Source organism: Myxocyprinus asiaticus, chromosome 9 (assembly GCF_019703515.2).
Source record: "Myxocyprinus asiaticus isolate MX2 ecotype Aquarium Trade chromosome 9, UBuf_Myxa_2, whole genome shotgun sequence".
Lineage (NCBI taxonomy): Eukaryota > Metazoa > Chordata > Actinopteri > Cypriniformes > Catostomidae > Myxocyprinus > Myxocyprinus asiaticus.
Window position 1 is genome coordinate 4,171,866 of NC_059352.1, and position 7,318 is coordinate 4,179,183.

Consider the following 7,318-nt stretch of genomic DNA (forward strand, 5'->3'; position numbering starts at 1 on the left):
TGTCTTTCATACAGCAAATGTATAAATGTATAAATGCAAAAGTTAAAATTCACTGGTCAATCATGTAATTAATTCAATAAATATGTAATCGACTGAGAGCCTTAAAAATATATCTTATATATTTATGTTTGTCTTGCGCTAATCGTTCTGTCCGCCTCACTTTTGAAATGATTGCTTCGCCACTACATGTAAGATGACAATAAAATGGTTAATAATGTAGGGATGACTTTTTCTTGGTCAAAATACGTCCTGCTGGTCATTCTGACCTGGTGCACTGAATGGTTTTTGCAATGGAGAACTGCCCTTAGAAAAGCATCTTCCGTTGATTTTCACCCATCAGAAAAATTATTCGATGTGTTAGTGAGTACACTACATTTTTAAAACATTTAGAGTCATATTTATTATGCGTATGTAATGAGGAATTGCTTAAATGTGTTTAAAATGCTTTAAATTTGCATAAAAGCAGCATTGTGTGCCAGTGGATTGGATACAGCTCACCTGTGCTGTGATGTCACACATGCAGTCACTATTGAGAATAATGCAATTGTCATTTTTGTTTTATTGATTGTTTTTTTTTATTATTATCCATTGTTTTGTTTTTTTTATCCCCTTTTCCCCCAATTTGGAATGCCCAATTCCCACTACTTAGTAGGTCCTTGTGGTGGCGTGGTTACTCACCGGGTGTCGGAGGACAAGTCTCAGTTACCTCAGCTTCTGAGACAGTCAGTCCATGCATCTTATCACGTGGCTCGTTGTGCATGACACCGCAGAGACTCCCAGCATGTGGAGGCTCATGCTACTCTCTGCAATCCATGCACAACTTACCACGTGCCCCATTGAGAGCGAGAACCATTAATTGGAGGTTACCCCATGTGACTCTACCCTCCCTAGCAACTGGGCCAATTTGGTTGCTTAGTAGACCTGGCTGGAGTCACTCAGCACACCCTGGATTCGAACTCATGACTCCAGGGGTGGTAGTCAGCGTCAATACTCGCTGAGCTACCCAGGCCCCTGCTTTGTATTATCCATTGTTAAACTATTCAGTATTTACTTAAGATTTATATTTCGTAAAAATGTACCTACAAGAAAATTTTATTAGATTGTGTAATTTAGCAGATGGTGTAAAGTCTATTACACTCATATTTAGTTTAATAATATAGTTTAACAGCATTGTTCATTGCTGCTTTTTAACATTTTTAAGATTCTGACATCCCAACATGATCACATGTGAAGTTGACATGTTGTTTCTGAGAGTTCCGAGAGTTATGCCGACTCACTGACAAGCGGAATCTCCTATCAGACATTTTTGCATCGGCTCCAACGTGTGGACCTTCCTCTGTGGCATGACCGGAAGCGTGTAGCGTCAGCAACGTGGGAGACCCGAGTTTGGAAACCTGCGTCAAAACAAGGAAGTAATCGCGTTCGCCTAATCAGTGACAAGTGTGATTCCGAGGTTGCATTTTTCATTCTAACATTTAATTTTTAGTCCATGGTTAGGTTTGGGGTTTGGGTTGGGAGGTTCAGTTTATAAAATATGCATTCCTCTTCACTGTATTACAGCTGAAAACAACTCGCTTCACAACTTGTTTTTTGGCGCCCCTCTGTTGATATTTCACCCGGAAAAACAGAGCTCACATTTGCCCATACGCCTAACAAACATACCACTTTGGCCAATGGGGGCAGTGTTGTGAATTTCAATATGCACAGACCGATTGTAGCTAAATAAAAGTCATCCAACTGCTTCTTGACTGTGAGATCAGACTGGACATCTACAAAATGTAGTCACTCATTTTCACTTCAAATATTTAAATAAATAAAGCCTTTGATTTATTTATGTCCATTTTCTCACAGTGTTGCCACCAAGTAAAATACCTAAAATTGTTATATACATTTTTTTTTCTCCGTTTGTTTTTGATTTTACTAATGAGATCCATTTTGTGAATTAATTAACAAAAGTGAATTATACATTTTTTAACAATAATTTAAAAATGCATGCAATAGAGTGTTCAATACATGACAGTAGCCGTTCTTCGTTTCGTTGCTACACTGTGGACATTTCACCCCGAAACTGAAGCTCAAATGTGCCCATACATTCAACAAAACCATTCCAGCTTCGGCTTCGAATTTAATAAGCACAGACTGATTTCATCTGAAGAAATTTTGGACCTGCTGTCACCAAATTCACAGTGAGAAATCCAACTTCATGAAAACAAACCAGTATAAAAGAATATTTATCATCCACTTAATAAAAGTACCAGAAAAGTCATTGATTAAAGCACATCACAATTACAGTAGCTCGTGGGTCCTGATAGTGACATCACTACACCAAAAAAAATCTGAAACAATACAAATTAACGCAAACCCACACAGGAGCCAAGAGCATCCGCGAGTAATCATGACACAGCAGTCTGGTGCACAGAGGATGTTGATTTGAGATACGTGGCCCAAAATAAACTGCTACTGAGCAGCTGCAGTTATTGTATTCTGTCTTATTTTAAAAAACACAGAAGAGAACATCTGTGATCTTTGGTACCAATGGTAATTCACTCAGCATAACATTCATAAAATCTACTGATAGCAATTTAAGTGATAAAGACTTGAAATCCATTAAATCTCACCTCAAATCAATGGTTATGTATCTTGTTGCAGAGTGCCGGTGAATTCCTCCAGCATCCCTGGCAATATCTTTGTACTCCACTCTCAGTGCTCTCCGTGATAACCTTTAATGCTGTCGGAAAGAATCTCAAGGGAAGGCAGAGACTAAAGACATCTGGACATACAGGACAGCCAGCGATGACACTTTACAAGTCAATGAGGAAGACAAACAGAAAACAGGAGGCACACTCGCTCTCCCTCCCCTTACCATTTCACCAAGAGACACTAACACTTTCCCATCAGAAACTCATTTGTGTATTTGTCATGACATCATGCCAAGAGCTGTCTCGTAAGTTCGTGCCCTCTCACAGTATGAATGCGTCTCTCAGCCTGGCCTTTTTCATAAGACAACCATCAACTTGCATTGGCATGACACGACCCACTCTCAGAGCAACAGCTAGACCCCTTTCTGTGCCACGGACTCACAAATAACCCAACAGCCCCTCTGGAAACAATAATAGCCACAGAGATTAATATAACACTATTAATGTTATTCTCATAAAAATGACAAAATTCTATTGTTATATGGTTCCTTGCATGTATCGCAGCAGTTCCGAGGTGAAATATCCACTGTGTGGTGCTAAAAGCAAGTTAAATGTTCTCCCAAACAGAGAGAACATAACACCTAAACCTAACACCTAAACCTAACCAATAGTATCATAAAAAGCAAATGTGAGATGAAAAACGCAATTGCTGAAGCAACCACATCATTTTGTGGTGCTTCTGACACTTTTGGCTCACATGTTGACTTGAGTGCTCTTCAGAACTCGTACCCCGGTTCTTTGTTTTGCAAGTGCAATGCTCTATCAGTCGAGCTACCGGGCAGTTTAATCACATTTGATCAAGCTTATAAATGTAGTTGGTAGTTGTCATGCACTATAGTATTTATCTTTGTGTGAAGAACAGGGCAAAAAGTAAGTGTTTATGAACTGATAATTTGCTGTTTTACTCTTGATTTGTGTGAAAGTATATAAAAGTAATTGTTGTTGTAACGCCTCTAGTGTTCATTTCATCAGTAAACTCCACAATATGTACAACGGGCCACGTAAAAATCTTTTTGCAAAATTGTAGGTATAGTAACATTATTCTGTGTGACCAGGTTGGGAAAACTAAATTTTTCCAAACTGACTAGTCAATGGGTTGTCTGAATGACTAGTTAACAAATCAGTCTTAAGTTTCAGGTTCACCTGACCCTGATAAATGCAGTTTTACACATAATAACCACCCACAACACACTTACATTGTGCCAACAGAATTCTGCAAAGCAAGCAACACTTTCACATCAGAAAATGTAAACAAAAACTAGTTTTTACTACAAAGGATCTGTCCTTATCAGTGTAGGAATGGTGTGGGGATATTGGATCTTAAAAAATTATATTCCTATTGCAGTTTCTGTCCTTATGTGGCTGGTCTCAGCTTTATATAACAGGCCTGGTTTTGTTTGTTAAATTTAGACCCAAGACCCAGATTCTATAATATATTTATTAATTTTTTTGTCACATCTACAGGACCGATTTGGTATGTCAGATTCAGGCTTGTCAGAGAGAAAGAGAAAGAGAGAGAGAGAGAGAGGTTGAGAGAAAGAGAGAGACTGAGAGAGGGAGAGAAAGAGAGAGAGAGAGAGAGAGAGAGAGAGAGAGAGGTTGAGAGAAAGAGAGAGAGCGACTGAGAGAGGGAGAGAAAGAGAAAGAGACTGAGAGAAAGAGAGAGAGAGAGAGAGAGAGAGAGACTGAGAGAGGGAGAGGTCAAGCCAGACAGAAGATGCTACAGATCAGATTTATCCAACAGCCTGCAGTGACACACAGTACAGAACAGAAAGACAAGGTAATGGAGAGAAACAGAGAGCTAGAGAAAGAAAGAGAGAGATCGCATTTTATTGCAATAATTTTGTTGTTTTATACTCATATTAAAAATAGTATCATAATTTTTTTTTAACATTACCAGCATCTTCTTTTTTTCTTTATTCTTTCTTTTCTTTTCTGTTTTTTAATACAATTTTTAAAATATATTATTTTAAATACTTTTTATTTATGTATTTTTGTTTTTTGATTATAAAAATGTTATAAAATTATTAGATTTATATTATTAAAAATATTTCTTTACTTTCTCTTCTGTCATTTTGTATTTTAGTTTTTATAAATATTGATACCTTTTTATATTATTTTGATATTATTGGATACTATTTCTTTATTTACTATTTTTCTTTTTATAGTAAAATACTATATTATTATTGTATTAACATCATAAAAAAATATTTAATTTTTTTCTTTCTTTTCTGTCACTGTTATTTTAAGTATTTAAAGTATTTTACTTAACTGTAATTAAGTATTTTTCAAGAAGTTTATTTAATTTTATTTTCATTGTTGGCACCTTATTTTGTATTTCTTTTTTACTGTCATTTTTTTATTTTCTTTTATTTGTTAAATTTTATTTATGAAAAATGTATGCTTTTTAATGTTTTTTTTATATCATTTGTAATACTTTTTATTTATGTATTTTTTATTATAAACATTTTATATAATTATAACATTAATATTATTAAAAAAAATTATGCCATTTTTTATTTTAGTTTTCATAAATATTTATGCTTTTTGTATTATTTTTAGATTACTTTGATACTATTTATTTACTTAGTGTTTTTATTGTACTTTATATATAATAAAATTCTATATTATTATTATATTAATATTATAAAAAATATTTTTTCTTTCTTTTCTGTCATCTCATTTTATTTTTAAGTATTTTTCAATAAGTATAATTAATTTTATTTACATTGCTGGCACCTTATTTATTATTTTATTTGTTCTGTTGTTTTTATTTATTTATTTATTTGATATCAGTGATGCTTTGGCAATATTACTTTCAACACAATTGTGCCAATAAAGTGCTTTGAAATTAAATTGAATACTAAGAGAGAGAGAGAGAGAGAGAGAGAGAGAGAGAGAGAGAGAGAGAGGTATAGTCACTACTTTCATACATGCAGGAGAGAAACCACATTTCTCTGACTTAAGAAGCATTCTGACATCAAAGCATCCTCTCTGATACATTTACACTTCAAACCTTGCTGAAATTCTAACCATTGAAATTTTACAGACCTCGAAGGGAAAACTGTTTTGCCCAGAGGTTGCATTTTCAAAAGTTCTTAGTCATATTTCATTTAAGTATCAACATTCCTCGGAGAAATAAAAACAGACACAGATAAGACAATGGAGAGAATGCTTAGATCTAACATGTCTTAAAGATCTCTCAATCTTTTCCACTCTAAACAATCTTTTTCCAGAGCCAGTCACTCTTAATCCGATTTTTTCCAGTCCTCACCCATATCTGTCTTACAACTAATACAATTTAAACACTGGATCCATTTTCCCACAGGAATTTGAATAGTCAATTCAGCTACATATTGTACCATCCACATACAGAAAAAGTACAGAATCAAAGGCACAGGACGCAATACAACTAGGCTGCTAGATTGCCTTATATTTCTGTGAGTATGACTTAATTTGACTTATAAACTACAGCATTTGTTTTTAACAGCTGTTTATAAAGATACAACTGCTTGATAAATTCACAGTTGTGAGATATGAACTCAGAAGTTCTTTTTATTCAGTGGCAGGATCCGGCTTTCAAAAATTCCAGACACCCTAAAACCCAGATCCAAACATTAGACCACTTAAGGCCTGGATCCAGACCAATACCTCATCCCAAGGCTCTGTCATCCAAGACAATACGTTTTGAGACCCAGATAAAGACATCAAGTAACAAGACTCAGACCGAGACAATGTTAATATGGTCTCAGAAGGTCTAAAGACCAAGAGCACAAGTTTAAGACTAGAGCAAGTTTAACACATTCCTAAAAAGAAGTTCTTATCATAAAGAATGGAAATAAGATAGGGACATCATATCTGAAATATGGTGTGCAGTGTACTAACAGCAGTGAAAAACTCATATTGATGTATCTCGCAAAGGCAACGTAGACTAGACTGGCAGGTATTAAAAGTGCAAAGCCGTGCTGGTAATCGTATAAATCTAGTGGATGTGGTGTTAGTTGTTGAGTCTGTGCGACATGTTCCTTTGGATCCAACTACAATTTGGCAGAACTGACCCATATTCCACAGACCCTGTTAGTCTGAGGGTGTTTTGTCACTGCCTTTCCTCTCAATGAGTCAACTGATAACTAAAGATGAGCTTTATGGATTTAAAAAGCAATACTCTTGAATGCCTACCCAACTGTAGCTTCGCCAGTTTCCCGAAGCCCACTATGCAGAAGTTTCAAACAGAATCGAAGTCTATTCCAGAGACTTTTTTGGCCTAATTTTACTAGATAAAATCAACAACATAGCAAAAAATTGTCACTTATGCTGTCCAGATGAATTTCCTTAGCTTAGCCAACATCGCTGTGAAATGTAGAATGTACAAGTGTTGTTTTTTCATTAATACACACAAGTCCCTAAGAGAAAGTAGAAAGCCAGGGGATATGTCATATGGTGTCATTCTTTCAGAGGAAATAATTTAGGTGTAACCCATGTGTTTATGTTTTTCTGTGTGTGTGTCATTGTAAATGTCTTACAAAAAGACCATTCTGGGCCTTATTATACTACATGCTAAAAGAATAATATGACCTTGTGAGAGATATTGTGATAAACTGTAAAAATCCATAAAAAAT